At 38.6% G+C, this 16,537-nt stretch overlaps 1 protein-coding gene across 2 annotated transcripts in view; it reads left to right on the top strand.

The window, feature by feature from the left end:
- The first annotated feature begins 815 nt into the window (after positions 1–815).
- syt1a (synaptotagmin Ia) overlaps positions 816–16,537 on the top strand; it is a 255,324-nt gene continuing 239,602 nt past the window's right edge. Inside the window, exon 1 of one of the 2 annotated variants that reach the window (XM_079817475.1) lies at positions 816–1,046. The gene's annotated coding sequence lies outside the window, so the exon portion shown is untranslated. The remainder of the gene's footprint in view (positions 1,047–16,537) is intronic. The other variant, XM_079817473.1, reaches the window with a different exon arrangement.

Genomic DNA, 16,537 nt, shown 5'->3' on the forward strand with positions numbered 1-16,537 from the left:
GCATGAACAGTCTGACATTTAATTTTCAACAAAAGAGATGACTCATTTACCCTTCTTACTTTTTATATCTTTGTTCATATGCAACAAGTTGGCCTTTAGAAGTGGAGGCATTGCACTGTGAAATTGTCAAACTCTGAGCAAAGCAACAGTGAGGTCCACAAAAGAGACATCAGGCGATCCATTGGGAACCATTATTAGCTATGTCCCCCATCCAGATCCAGGCCATCTCGAAATTAATGAACATCGGACAGAATAATAGCCACTCTACAAGCATCTTGCTTCAAGACGGAAGGTCACGTTACCCAGAATTCATCCCATTAATTAGCACCTGCCTTCCCTGACAGTGAGCCAACCTTGCTATTGATGGAGCTCTCTCTGGGGAAATCACAACCTCTACACCTAGACATTCTTCTGAGACTTCTTTGTTTTCATGTGCGCATGAACGTCTACAAGTCACCATGCCGGGACCTGCCATGTACACCATCCCGCTTCCAACCTCCTAAAGTACGTGAACACGCTCCCAGTAGGGTTTTGTAAACGTCCTTGTTCGTCCTTGCTCTGCCTCCAGCCTTTGCTTAGGATGTGCGAGGATGCTAATACTAGCTGAGAGGGTCATCTTAGTTGACTGCTGCCAGAACCATCGCCTGCTGACTGCATCATCATCCACAATAGCCAATCGCAGCCAAGGACTCAGTGATGCTGTGCCACTCTCACTGGAGGGATTCCGAAGGAAGTGCCTCGTGACGGTGCATGGTTAAACAGCCAAGAGTCTCTTTTTCTTCCTCCCTCCCTCTCTCTAATTCAGGACTGTATGCATACATATTCTGGCTTCTAACAGGGATAGCACATTGCCATGCACACTACTCCCTGCAGGCTCAGCAGAGAAGAGCGACAACAGCCTCTCTCTCGCTCTCTCTCCCACTCTCTCCACCTCTACCAGACAAGACTCCTCCTCTCCATCTCTCTGTGACTCCCTCTCTCCTGCATATGATCTGTACTTCACTTCCTCCTAGCTGAAGCAGGAGATAACAGCACGCTACATACAGGTAGGCATTCATATTTCCCTCTCTGAAGTTGCAGGTGTTCGTCTGTTGCTGGTTTGTTTCGTATTGGATGCAATTCTGAAAGAGACCTATACTGGGACAGAGTAGAGCATGCCATCATAATGCCCGCCCCTACAGCGTGGCGTTTGTTTTCACGCCAATGCTGGAATTGGCACCGTTTCCTTTTTCTTTCTGGCCAGCCAGGGAAGGTGGTAGTTTGCTGGTTGGATGGTTCATGTAAGAAACCCATCAGCTACTGCCATGCTTAGTTGAGATCTGCTTATCCAAGTAGGGGAAAATTATTTGTTTGTAGCTGGAGATCGGAGATGTGTTTTCCGACGTGTAGGTTTGTGTGTGGGAGTGTGTGTGCGGGTGGACGGCTGAGGTTGGAAGAGAGGGGAGATGGAAGCTGAGAAGCTGTATTCATCCCAGGGAAACTAATCCCACCACAGTCCTCCGTATCTGATAAACACTCTCTTCGTCTTTTCTCCCTCTACCCTTCATGTGTGATGGGTTTATCTGTGGCAGTGGATAGCGGAGGAAATTATTCCAGAATGGCAGATAATTCCCACAGTAAAAGAGGTTCTTTCTTCCTTAGAAACCATTATTTGTTCTGCTCTGGGAGTCACGACTGCAAACGTATATTCAGAGACAGATGCTGTCTCCTTCAACCTAGAGTGGCAGCTGAAGAGAAAGTATTTTTGTATCGTCCCTCATTCTGAATCTTAAGATTGTTATTGAACCATACTTGAGCTTTCTTCTCAACTCAATCTCAAAATGTTGGATTGCATAACACACTGAAATCTCTTATAGTTATGTTGCAAAGGACTTGGACCATTGTGGCTAGCTGCTGCCCACACCAACAAATGCGCCTGTCATTACCTCATATCTGTGTTGGGCAGATCAGCGGTTGCTATGCACGCCTAGTGAGAGCGAGGAGCAGGGATTGCTCGGCTGTAGCCTCGGGCTTATCCAATTCAGCTGTGCAGGTACTCCGCTGGAATACATCAGTGCTTGAGGAGCTGCGGTAAAACAGTTGCTAAGTGATAACCTAGGAACAGCTTAAAAAAATAATCAAAGTAGACTACTTCACATTAAGATGAATGTGCTTTGATTATTTCAGTGATTTTTATAAACTTCATCACAGCAATATTTTCATTTTACTGATATTTTGGCAGTGACATACTTGTGGACAAAGTTGCCTCTGGATTTGTTGTGCGAGTTCTTATACTCTCAGTGATACATATAATAATATGTAATAAAGAATAAAACTTAAATTTAGATTCTTTGGGTGCATTGATTCTAAACAATTGTGTCTTCAAGAAGTCCACACACCTAATTTGAGAACATAAAAAAGTCAATAAAAAATTGTGGACAGGAAGCTTGTAAATAATAAGTTATTTTGCATATGTATTTATTGAATTACTTTTTTATTAAAAAAAACGACCATGGACATACATTTTTATTTTTATTACAACATTTTATTTTTAGGTTTCCTTATGACTGATGACTCATAATGTGTAATAATACATAAATGTGAATGGGTCCACAAAGAAAGTTAGCTGTGGCTATGAATCCCATCCCATCGATAATTTTCTTCACCTGAGAGAATCAGTTGGCTGGAGAACTTCCATTTTCCCAAGGGTCTTAGACGTAAAATCTCAGAGGTTTACTGACAACCACAGCAACACGGCACGAAGATTGTACCTGTTGGGGCAATATGGGATGGCAGATGTTGGCCCAAATATGTCACGCCCCCTGCAGTTTCCAAGGGCAACGTTGTGCATTATCAGCCTTGTTAAATATCCATTAATGAGGTGAGATACAAGCCCGGTACTGCCGAAAGGGGGAGTTAACAATCCCTTGTACTGTCTCTTATGCTCAGCAGGGTAATGTCAGCCTGTGAGATTAGGATCATTCACTTGGATGATTTTTTTTTATTCGCCTGCACAAAGTTCCCTTTTGTGTTGATATTGAAGGTAGAGAAATAAATACGACCGCATGTGTACATATATGTGTGTGTATCTGCAGGGGCCAAAATGCTGTTGTTAGGACTAATAGCAGCCAGAAGATAAAAATAGCGGCTCTATTATGATTTGACCTTGGACAGCTGGCTGCTTTGCTGCAGATACCTGGGCGAGGGAAGTGTACGGATCACTGACATGCTCTGTGAAGAGTCTGGGGCAGCCATGATAAATGTGTGCAATAAAGGAGCGGTATGTTCTCATTGCGTTACACCACATCCAGGCACAGACACCATCTAAACCGCACTCACTGTGGGTTTGAGCAACTGGGACAGATTCAAAACCAATAATATATTACAAACATGGAAAATTGAAGGTAATCTCATCTTTTTTTTTATGCAATCAGACTTCCAATGACAAGATCTAGGCAATAAGGATGTTGTAATTTATATCCATTAGACTATTGGATTGAGCGTTACAAGCTAGCAGTGTCTTTTTCTGACCTACATCAACAGTAAGGCAGTAATTCTTCACCCAGTGACTGAGATGGATAACAAAAAACAAGCTTGTGTTTGTACAGGCAAGCAGCAGGGGTCATACATATCACAAGCAACAAGGACTTGTGGGAAATACTGGTGAATAAATATCGTTTGATAAATCAGAGAACAGGAACACTCTTGAGGTCAGTAGGAGAGTGATGAGATTGTACGGTTGATTGTAAGTGCTTTGCCCTAATATAATATTGACTTGTTTTAAAAGTCCTGTTTGAAATCTATGTATACGCATTTTACATTTCTATATAGACATTTGATACTTTTACATTTGTTTATACACATTAATTTATTTTAAATTAAAAAAATTTATTTGCTTTTAGGAAAAAGCTTGCGCATACATCATGTAAATTTGTTTTAACATCAGTTACAGGCCAGCGTACTTCTATAAACAATAACTATTGACAAACATGATCAAAAACAAAGCAAACTTTTTTATACCTTGCATAATACAAAATATTCATTCTATAATCGTAATTGTTTTAATTAGAAAGATTATACATCACTGTATATTACACTATGTAAAGTGACATTGTGAATATGCGGTGCTTATTCTTAAACTTGACATCCATAGTCCACCACTGAAATACTGTAAATGATCTTGTAAATTAATAATATAATATTTTTTATATGGAAAAATAATAAATATTACTCGTGTGCTAAATAGGCTGAGTTCTGTTTTTATCTCTGTGTATTGCTGCTAGGGAAATACAGTAGATGCAATTGCCTTATCGGGGCTGCTCACTGTTCCACATATTGCTAAGCAACGGAGGAGAGGTCCTTAGAGAATGTAGCCAGCCTTCTGACTCCATAACAGCCTTGGCACATGCACACATACACACACAGATGGTGGTGAGCAGATCTCTTTCCATAGCGTTTGCTACGCCTGTGTTACCATGGCGGTTACATATGCATGTAGTTAGCGGAAGTGATGTAATGTCCTTCTCTTTAATCAGTGCACAAGGGGACAATCAAGTGGCGAAGCCTCACCTTAAGCCCGAATGACTACAATACACAGATATGAGTTTTCTGTGTTGGGTTTAAAAATGGCATACTTCCCAGTCGTCTGTCTGTCTGTCTGTCTGTCTGTCTGTCTGTCTGTCTGTCTGTCTGTCTGATTTTATTAGGGCTGTCAACTGAAACTAAAAAGTGTCATCAAATTAATTACATTAATTGAGCTAATTTAAGTTAATCACTCGTATGGAGAAAAGCTCCCAAATGACAGCACATTCACAAACATTACATTGTTGGGGTACACTGTAAATCCTAATAAGTTGAGTCTACACAAATAAGTTGAGGAAACTCATGGAGTAATGGTGCCTAACAAAAGGCATTTTATCAATTTCACCAAATGTTGTTACATTAGGTGATTTTGCTGCCAAATAAGTTAATTAAACACACCTATTGAGTTATGATGCCAAAACATGGTATTGAAAGTTGTAATAACAACATTAGGGTTTACAGTGAAACCATTGAATACACATTATGTCCCATATCATTGAATATAAACCTACTACTGGCCTACAAACATCAGCAAACCATTTAGCAGTCAAATATGTCCAATGTAGACTTCACATCTGTGATTTTTTTTAATTTTTTATATATATATACATTTGTGGTCTTTGTAAACATGCATTAGACAGATATATTGGACCGCTGCAGTTTTTTTTTTACAGTCTCTTTTTTTAAGACACCATGTTTAAACTTTGAAAATGTGTCTTTCGACTCTGTGGCCTGTTTAATTCTGATGCCATTTTGAACACAAGAACAAATTATTTGACATCAACTCGATGCTCATTCTGTGCTGCCTAATTGCTTGAAACCAATGCATTCAATTTAGAATCCCATTTTGTTGACATACATGCCTATGGTCAAGCAGCACTTGCCTTTATCTGGTTTTAGAGGGATATGGCCTTGATCGCAGTGGGCCTACACTGATAATACTAGGATTACATGATCAATACAGACTTGATCAAAACAAAGAGGAAAAGCATTTTGGCTTTACAGAAATCCTCCTCAAGGTATTGCTTGTAGCTCTGCCACAAATGTAACATGGAAGTAATTCAAATAAGTTTTTATTTATTGTATCCAATTTTCTGTATACACAATGTCATGTGATTTGATGTTGTCAAATTGACCCAGCCAATAGAGATTTACTTGTCTGGTCATCACCAGACCAAGCTCAATCTTTTAAGACTGAACATAGTCTGGGCCGTCTGCTCTGTATTTTTTACTGCACAAGAGCCGTGATCAACGGGCATAGTTCAAATGACTCAACTGGATAGTCCTTTCCCCAATCAGACCAACTCTGTACTTTGCAGAGCGGTCGGTAGTAAGGCAAACACATCCTTCTTTTGTAGGAATTGTTACAGGGCAAGTTTCTTTTCTGTTTTCAAAGAAAACTTGTCTTTGAAATCTTTTAAAACAGCAGCGACGGCGGCATCAACGGTGGCCGCCATTTTGAATGTAAACAAAAAGCTGCTTGCCATCCCTTCTCTATTGTCATCATGTTAAACCCACCATTAGCATGCCAGGTGGATAAGCCAGTTTGTGATTGGTCCCCACAAATATGTAACGGAAGCAGGATAGAAAGATCGGGCTGGTTTACCCAGTCTAGAGATTTACCCTATAATGCTGATGATTTTGAACTGGACATATTTATCATAAGACCCACATATTTTGATCATTTTTCATTCACATTTTGATACTATAGAATACTAATATTCTATGCAAGTAATGATTTGGAACACTATTGCTTATACATTTAAAAAAGTATGCTTGGTTTACAACCAAAAAGCAGAGCAGTCACACTGTATGTACAATTAGGTCACGTCCATTAGCAAAATTTAACAAAATGGTTTCAGAAAGAATGTTACTGAAGAATGTTAAAACACGTGTCAGTCTGCAATTTAAGAAAGGCTTTATAAATTCTCTTTCTGCATGGCTTGTCACATCAATTTAAGCTACAACAATTCAGCATGAATTAAGAGTAATTGAATGCTTTCACAGAAGCATCAGCATTTAATTTGGGTAAAAAAAGGACCTGGTGTCACCATCCAGAAATGGAAGGAAAATCCACAAATCATAATGCTCAAAATTTCTCTTTAATTCCAAGTCTCCATCTTAATCCATTTAATGCACAAATATAGCTCAGAATAGTTCTCGCCCCAAGATCTCAGATATTACATTTTGTAATATGTTGAAAATTTGGGGGGTTAGTAGTTGGTTTAATATTTGTCTTTCTCACCTGAGAATACCCCCCCACACACACACACAACATTTTCATATGCCGGTGTTCCTGCTACAAGAGGACATCCTTCAAGCAGTAACTGATTTTAGCACTCTGTATGTCACTTGTCAGACGTTATTACAGATAAAGCCATTGCTAAATAGGTACCCAAGTTGTGCACTATAGCACCCCACTGACGCCCCCTACTCCCACACCACTGCTTGAAGGTGAGTGTGTCAGAGTCAGGGGAGATTAATTATTACTAAAGGGCAGACTCTGTCACAAAGGTGGACTGGAGGACATTTTGAATGTTTTATGAATCTAATAAGGGAGGAAAGACGAGAGCAAGAAAAAATGCCACTGCGCCACAGTTTACTCGCCGCTCATGTGCCATCAGGGGAAAATGATGCATCCCATGATGCCTCAATGCATGTTCCCTGACCACAGTTGAGTCTAGAGGCAGATGTGAATATTCCGTAGTATTCTGTCTTCACAAAGCAAACAGCATGAAGCAAATTTGGATTGATATTTGGAATGATATTTAATTTAAAAAACGTGTATCTTTAACTACGTTATCCTATAAATAACATTTATACCAAGCAATGATACTGATTTAATTAAGACATTCTTCATTTTGAGTTTGCCAAGGCTGAGAGTAAATCAATTTTACATTTTAAATAGTTAATTCAGTGAAATCTTCAATAAACTGAAATATTTTGCGACTCTTTTTGACTGAATCATTAAAAGAAACGGCTCATTTGTTTGTGAAATGGGCTGTACTGGTAGCACTGTATGATTGTTTTTGAGCTCAGCCAGTGAAGACAATGCAATAGAAAGACATGTTGTCTTGATTATTTCACAGTATGCAGTCTTTTTATCTCATCACATTCAATTCAGAAGCTCACAACTCTGGTAAAATATAGAGCAAGAGATTTAGAAAAGTAGTCTAGTGCAGGAAACACTACAGTTAAACTCTCTCTTTAACTGTAATCAGAAACATGAGTCAAACAAAAAACGTGTGCGTGGGTGCGTGTTATTGACGGAGCCGTAGTTTTCCCTCTAGTGCTGACTAGTTATTGCGTTTGCCCTTATATTGAACAGATCCCACTGTCTTTTATTACAATGGTGGATCCCCCCCTACCAGGCACCACTGAGTCCACATGGGCACTCTGATTGAGTTTGAACACCTTGTGATGGAGAGAGTGAAATATATATAACTGATCTCTGTTTTTTACTCTTCAGTCTGAAAGGAATATTTTCATGAAATGAATATAATATAATAAATGTAGTAATATAATATAATTAGCGCTGTCAATCGATTACATTTTTAATCGCTATTAATAATAACGCCTAAATGACTCCTAAATCAACTGCTTTGACTGCATAAACCTACGGTTACTAATCACAACAATGTACACGTGACAAATCAAACATTATCCTTCCCGAGTGTGCGGAAACAACACAAATGTATTTTGTGTCTGTACATGAATGCAACGTGCGATCATTGATCGAGAGTGTGCACACACACGGTTTGTTTTTTGTGCATCTGTATTTTTTATTATTTACATGTATTTTACCAGGAAGTCTCATTGAGATTAGAATCTCTTTTACAAGAGAGACCTGGCCAAGGTAGCAGCCATACAGTTAGACAACATGTTAAAATACGACAAATACAAAATAAAAAGACATATTAAGTATCCTCTCAACAAAAACAATCACAAGCCTTCGTTACCACTGTCTTTATGATGCCTTTAAATTCACCAATAGACACCAATTTCTCTAGTTTTAAATATTTTTGCTAATTATTCCATGCCAAGGGTCCATGATAGGAAAATGCAGTTTTCCCTAGTTCTGTAAAAACTTTAGGTACAGTTAAAAGCAAACACTTTGAAGAGCGCAGCTGGTAACTGCCAGAACGAACACAAAGAAGAGTACAAAGATACACTGGAAGTTTACCTAGCACTGCTTTATAAATAAAAATGTACCAATGCTGTTGTATACCAAACTCTCACGCGTTTACTGTATGGCACCAACATTGCGCTCTTCAGAAACAACAGAGCTCGTGTTTTAAAGCAAAGCACACACACTGGAAGTAATAATTCACTAAAAACGCAATGTGAGTTTCTTTTCGCTCTGATGTCTCTGAGGTAATCATCCTGGCCTTCTTTAGATTAGCGCTGTTTTGGACTGTTAGAATGAATTCGATTACTGGATCACTGAAAACTTTCCCAGAGTTTAACGGCCTAAAATGGCCTGATCACAAACAGAGAAGCAGAATCGGGTTAAAGAGTTAGTCGGGTTAAAGAGTGATTGTGATAAACTCCCGACTTCTAAGATCATCTAACTGCGTGATGAAAATTACGTTAATGACGCAGCTTCACGTAATTTATTTGCGTTAATTGCGTAAAATTCTTTTAATGCGTTAAGGAATTTAAATTAATCGAATGCGTTAGCGCATTAACGGTAACAGCTCTAAATATAATATAAATTAATATAATTGATACAAACAATTCTGTATATCTGTATTTACAGTTGTGGTCTATATAGAAAAAAGTGACAATGATTTTTTTGAAAATTATACTTTTGTGTTCCACTGAAGATATCCAATTTCTAATGATATGATGATAATTATATAATAACAATTAGGACCCCCTTGAAAATGAGACATCTCAAGGGGCTATACTCTTAATTTAGGGTACACACAAAAATATATTTTTTAACTCTTAAAAGAGTTTAAAAATGTGAGAGACCACAAACATGACAAATTGAAATCATAGATTTAACCATTGTGTTCCTTTAGTGTGTGGAGTGTCGTGTCGTGATGTGATCAGGAGAGCACACCATACACAAACAGATTCCATTCACAAATAACAGAGTCCCATCTGTGAACAGGAAATCTTGCAAAATATCTTGCATCAAAACATCTCAAACATGACTTTAAAGTAAACAAACATGGCGGACGACCGGCAAGAATAAATTGCACCTATAATGTATGGACTGCTTTATACAGAAATTTTGCAGGAGAAAAAAGAAAATCATGTCATGGCGACAGTGTGAAAATGAACTTTACATGTTACAGCGCGAGCTGGAGGAGAGTTTTCCGTCAGCTTTCTGATTGGGTATTGTTTTGGGTAAATAATCAACATGTTGAATATTTATGATTCGAGATCGGGGAGCCTCCGACGGTCTTCCGATCAGGTTCAAACACTCTTAACACACCTCACACCGCAGGAAAATCTGATAAGATAATCTGTAGAACCATTAAGATAATCGGGACTTTACCTAGGATTGTCAGAAGGGGAGAGAAATCGGCCCAACATCGCCCCGATTATCTTTTTGTGTGTACCCAGCATAATAAATTCAAATAGCTAATAAATAGAAATTTTCATTATTGGCTGAACTATTGCTTGAAGTTTTAAATAGTTCTTATCATAACAGGAGCAAGGTGTACTCACTGGACGCTTCTTCCTAAAACCCTGCCATGATCCTCCTCATGCAAACATCCTCGCTGTCGCTATGGCGACCAAGTCTCCTGCCCGCCATGGCTCGCCTCCATTAAGATTTACCATGCTCATTCCCTCTGTGTCCTTTTGGGCTGCTGGTGTAAAATACTACAAATGACTGTCCACATTTAACTCAAGCTAACATTAAAAAGGGTTCGTATTCTAGATTCCTTGCCATGCCACATGTCGCTGTCTCCTTTTTAATCTTCCATCTAAACAGTCTGGTTTTGCTTCCTGTGGTCAGTTGTGAAGTCAAGTCAGTGTTTTTTGGCAGAAAACTAAATTGTTTGTGAGCTTGCTGTAACCCAATTGCTGGAATAATAATATGCCACAACAGGCCCATAGCACAGCTCTCGCAGCTCAAAGTTAAATCATCCAGCCTGACGCTCTGCTTCTCTCGGTTTCGTCTCCTCTTTGTTTGTCTCTTGCTCGTTTAAGCGGCTGACAAATTTGGGTCTCCCCTGAAGGACATACTGTTTGAAGCGCTCACGGTGCTGTCTGCACACGCTGTGTTGCGCCGAGACTAAAATGAGGCTTTCCCTAAAACATGTCCACCCAGCCCCATGTAAAAACACTCATTATCCACTCGCCTAACGGGCTGCGCTCTCCAGCAGGGAGCCAGGCCAGTCCTATTATTGGCTAATGTAATGATTTATAAAAGAGAGGCAGGCACAAAGATTATCTAATGAAGAAAATACAAGACTGCGAGAGATTAATGCCACGCTGAACTCCACGCTACCCTTCCATGATTGAATCACACTCGACAATCTCAGATGAGTCTTCTCTATTTTCTGTAGTACAATGACAATTTTGTGAATTAACTGTCATGATGGGGAGAGCTAAGCTTGTTTCATTACTTTTTGTGTTTTTGATGTCTCTATCAAGTAAACAACTTGAGGAATTTTAAGGGATTTTTTTTTATAAAGTCACTGCGTGATATAAAGTCAGAATTGCGAGATATGAACTCATAATTGCGACATATAAACTCATAATTTAAGTTAGAAAGTCAGAATTGCGAGATATAAGGTCAGAATAGCATGATATAAGATCAGAATTGCGTGATATAAAATCATAATTGAGACATAAACTCATAATTGCGAGTTAGACAGTCAGAATTGCGTGATATAAACTCATAATTGTGAGTTAGAAAGTCAGAATTGCATTAGCTTGTATAAAAGTCAGAATTGCGAGAGAAAGTCAGAATTGCGAGTGAGATAGTTAGAATTACGTGATATAAAGTTAGAATTGCGTGATTATTAACTCAATTGTGAGTTAGAAAGTAAGAATTGCGAGATATGAACTCATAATTGCGAGTTAGAAAGTCAGAATTACGTGATATAAAGTCAGAATTGCATGATATAAACTCATAATTGTGAGTTAGAAAGTCAGAATGTACCTTTTCTCACAATTCTGACTTTTTTTCTCGCAATTCTGACTTCTTTTCTCACAATTTTGACTTTATAACTGGCATGCGACTTTATATCTCTCAATTCTGACTTTATAACTCATAATTGAGACCATATATCTTGTAATTACGACTATGTATCACGCAATTCGGAGGGCAAAAAGTCAGAATCGCAAGATGTAAACTCTCAATTGCAAGAAAAAAAAGTCTGAATTGTGAAATAAAAAGTCGCAATTACCTTTATTTTTTATTCTGTGGCGGAAACAAGCTTCCATTCTTCTATCTGACCAGAATTTGTAAGTCATTTAGTCAGCGTAAACCCCGCCCATGATCGACTTCAAGCTTTCATTCAGATCTGCCTCCATCCAATCAAACAACAGATGGCTAGAACCAAATCTCTGCCCTAGAGCTTTTTTATGTTATGATAATCTGTTTCACACAAATGTACATCACTTGCATTGTGACTTTAAATAGAAGGACCACAGTGAAGTAGTGGTATTGGTGTTTACCTCATTATTGTACATGGAAAAACTAAAGGATCATTTGCTACTTAAAAATCAATGAAATTTGGAAGGTTAGCATGTGTGTTATCTACTCTCAGACTTTCTTTAGAAGGAATACAGATGGCAAGAGTACGACACATTGTGACCTGACAGCCAAAGCTTTTCTGGAGACATATGTGAAGGGGAAGTCAAAGTAGACACGGCAGGTAGATATGGGTTTGTTTCAAACAGTTGTGTGTTGTCATGAGATGCCAAAATGTGAGTCGATGGTCCTGCAATTTCTCTTTCTTTACTTAAGTTTACTGAGGCATATGGCAAGAAAATTGAGAGTGGAAGAGAAAGGTTGATAGAGACAGCGAAAATGAGAGGTCAGGTTGTGATCTCAGCAGGACCAACTGCTTTCTGTTCCTTGCAGTCTTGGGTCCCAGCAGGAGGCACATAGTCACACAGACGCTCAGACACATACAGAGTCTTGTTTCTCAACAAACTGGGCACAACAGTGCCTCTTACACTTTGCTTTGATGGCATCCACATGATAAAGACGATCACTTTTGGTAACCTTAATTACTTATGCAGATTAGACAGTGATATACAGTACTGGCTAACTGAGTAACTGTTGAGCTGAACTGAATGAAAAATCATGTTAATTACACATGCATGAATCCTACACCTGAAATCATTAATGACAAATGCTCAAATGAATACAAGCCTTGTAGCCAGGGATTATAAACATGGATCTAACAGATGTTTCATGATCATGTAATCCACCTGAGGGGTGTTTAATGGCAAGATGGATTTGATTTTATCGGTAATGAAAGAACTTGCATACGAGACGTGACAATGTGAAGATAAATTGTGAGGATGCTGGGAGATTTGTCAGAAAGTGTGGGGTAAGTGGTTGCTTATTTAAGTGTAGTAAATGATGGGATGTCACAAACAGGCTCCTCTTGAACTTCCTCAAAGAACTCCATTAACACAAGTTGTGCAATATCATCTGTCATGGCAGCACTTGAAATTTAATTTCATATTTTGGAGGTTTCATTCGTGCTTTGTGCCGGCAGTTCTTGCCGAATGCTTATCTACCTCAGCCGTCAACCTCTGAGAACATAAGAGACCAAGATCGATCTTCTACAGCATAAAGGATGACGGATAGACAATCCAACGAATGTGATTATACTATATCAGTTCTATTTGCCAAAACTACATCAATAACTCCAACTTATTCCGACATGAGAACAGGTTATCGGAATAAGGAGGAATAATAGGTATGCGAACGTGAGAAGAGGTTGAGAGAGAGACTGCATCCATGATAAATGTAGGGCGAGACGTAAACGCCAGGACACGGTGTCCCTTGGTCTCAGGCGATAAGCGCCGTGTTAAAGGGCCACTCGTGTGCTGAGCAGGAATTTCAATTTGTTTCCATTTAGCCGTCTCGTCAAGGACAGCTTCAATGTCATGAGAAACCCACTCACAGATTACCAGACTCTTCAATCAATAACCATGCATCTCCTGTCTGCACATGCCCACCCGCCACATGTTAAGACATATAGCACCTATAAAGACTTTGAAAAGCAAAGCTGACCTCAGTGTAATGCACAATATAAGACATTGGTCTTCATGTACAATGCAATTACCAATGCAGGATCTGTTCCTGCTGTCAAACCGAGAAGAAATACTGTATGTGAGACTAAACATTTAGATGCAATCTAATAATCAGTTGTCGATCACCGTCCATGTGGATGTTACACTGTCAGATAAAAGAAAAACAACATTTGTGTACATTTTTTCGTACAAATTTTTAGTATACTGAATGCTCCTCCTTCAGTTAAGCAATTATTGTAAAGACTCAATGTAGGCAGGATGTTGCAGTGAAGGACTGCTGCCACTAGGTACTGCTCCTACCTGACAACTGGAACTCTCCATTCTCATGACACACAGGTTGGCACCCTGCAGTCAGGCGAATCGGCAAACAAGCACTGCGTTCTGAGGGACTGAAGGAAGTCATTGTTTAGTAGGAGGTGCATGTAGCTTTGAATGATGAATACATGGATTAATTGGGCAATTTAAAGGTGTCTGATCATAAAAACAAAACCTTTTTAGAGAGTGGAAGTCTTGTCTTAATGGTGACTTAGGCATACTGTGATCAATATCTCACCATCCCCATCTCAAAACCAAGATTTTAACTGGGTCCAGCCCATCTCTCTCTCTATCTCTCTGATCTAGTGGATTTCAACTTTGCCCACTGACTCCAAATCGCCTCAGGTTGGGCAGCTGCTGTGATGTGTTTCTCTTTGGGTGATGTCAAAGATTTTCTTAAGTCTGGTGGTGTAACACAAGGTGCTGTACAACCTTCTGCATGCTGATCATAGATGCTTGAAGCATTACTGACAAAACATCCCCCACCAGTTTAAGTTTTCAACACCCCCTTCATATAGTTTTAGTGTAGTCAGACTTTTGAGTGGTATTGAAATCTGGTCCATATTACGGTTTATTATTGCCAAAAGTGCCCACTTAGACAGGAAGAGATTGTTTAATAAACATGGAAAATGTCGCAATTTGTTTTATTTTTTCATGATGTTTAGGTGTAGTTTATTTGAAATAGTTTACCACAATAATAGACTGGTGTGAAGGCAATGAATGTACATAATGCTGCTCTAGTCTCTAGAAATGGTTGTACAGGAAATATAAAAAAAAATACTCTCTATTGCACACACAATCACTACTGTTCAAACATTTGGTGTCAGTAAGATTTTTTTTTTTTTAAGAAATTACTTATTTGAGCAAATATTGTATCTAAATTAATAAAAATAAACATCAGCATATTAGAATGATTTCTGAAAGATCATGTGACACATTCAGCGTTGCCATCACAGGACTAAATTAAATGATCAAATAAATTAAAATAGAAAACAGTTATTATAAATTATAATAATATTTCACAATATTGCTGTTTTTAATGTATTTTTGATCCAGTAAATACAGCCTTGGTGAACATATCAGCGAATCAGATTAAAGCTCGCAAGATGAAGTACCTTCATGTTTGTGAGTAATATCAAAGTCCATTTCAAGGAAAGTCTGTTCACTCGGCGACCCATATTTTTATGATCAGTCGCCTTTGCAAAGCCACCGGGCAGTTATTTTGGGTATCCAAGAGCAAGCCCGTTCTATATGAATGGGGGAATCCTGAAATCTCAAAAGCTGCTTGCTGAACTCACAATTAAATAACATATTTCAAATCTGCAACAAAATCTGACACGGACTGTCCAATAAATGTTGTTTCGTATGCTCGAATAGCGTTAAAAAAGCTTATTTTTCAGGGTAGACCAGCCAATACACATGTGCAGTACTAAGCACTTTATGGGAACCGGAGCTTCTAACGGCAGCTGCAGTGACGTAATAACTTGTGGTGGGACGTATTCCGCCACATTGCACATATATCCAGCGTGCTGTGTGTTTTGAAACCAGCAAAATTGCATTTTTTTTAAATAATTAAACACGTTGTCAAAGTTTGTACTGTGGCTTTATGTGTGGTCAGACACTTGTGTGTGTCATTTTATTATTAACATTTTACCAAAATCAAGCTCAAATAGAGTTACGAGGTTTTTTTACCAACTAATGATTTTTGTTTTGTTAGTTATTAGAATGGCCGCATTTTGAAGTATTTTGTCATTTATGTTTTAATCAACTTTTCATCAAATTTTATTGGAGCTATGTGGATGCTCAGTTTTTCTTGTCGTTTAAAACATTTGGCCAAAATCGTGTGTTCTAAAGTGCGATTCACAGTCTGTATTGGCTAGAGGGCAAATGCCAGACTGACACGTCCTGGCTCCTCAAATACATAAAACATTAACCTTTTCAAACTTTGTGTTTTATGAATAATGAAAACACTGTGCTTATTCAAAGAATAAACTCTTTATTTACTTTTGGACTGCAAACAAGCAGAGACAACCTCCAAAATGCATGCAGGACCTCACGATTGAGGTGCGTGGAGCTACTGAATGAGGTTTTGCACATGGTTTTGAAGATCCACTCGAGTTACGAAGTTTAGTCACAAGCTCTAGTATCTAGTTCTATTGAAGCTCTGGTATAATAGATCAAAAAAAGTTAGAAAATAACATTATTAACCGGTTACAGAAGGAATGCATGAACAGAAACTACTGGAAATACTGGTTCTGTTTGGAGTAAACCGACTGATTTTATTTTCTGTTTTTCAGTCCTGTGAGTGGCAGTACTTAAAGCAAGTGCTCGGAGTATGAGCAGTAGACTATCTCTCTTCAATTAGTGCTTTGTCTCTTCTTTTCCATGACAGACAGTTGGGCTCAGGTTTGACCTCAATGTG

The sequence above is a fragment of the Gobio gobio genome, assembly GCF_949357685.1.
Source record: "Gobio gobio genome assembly, chromosome: 5".
Taxonomy (NCBI): domain Eukaryota; kingdom Metazoa; phylum Chordata; class Actinopteri; order Cypriniformes; family Gobionidae; genus Gobio; species Gobio gobio.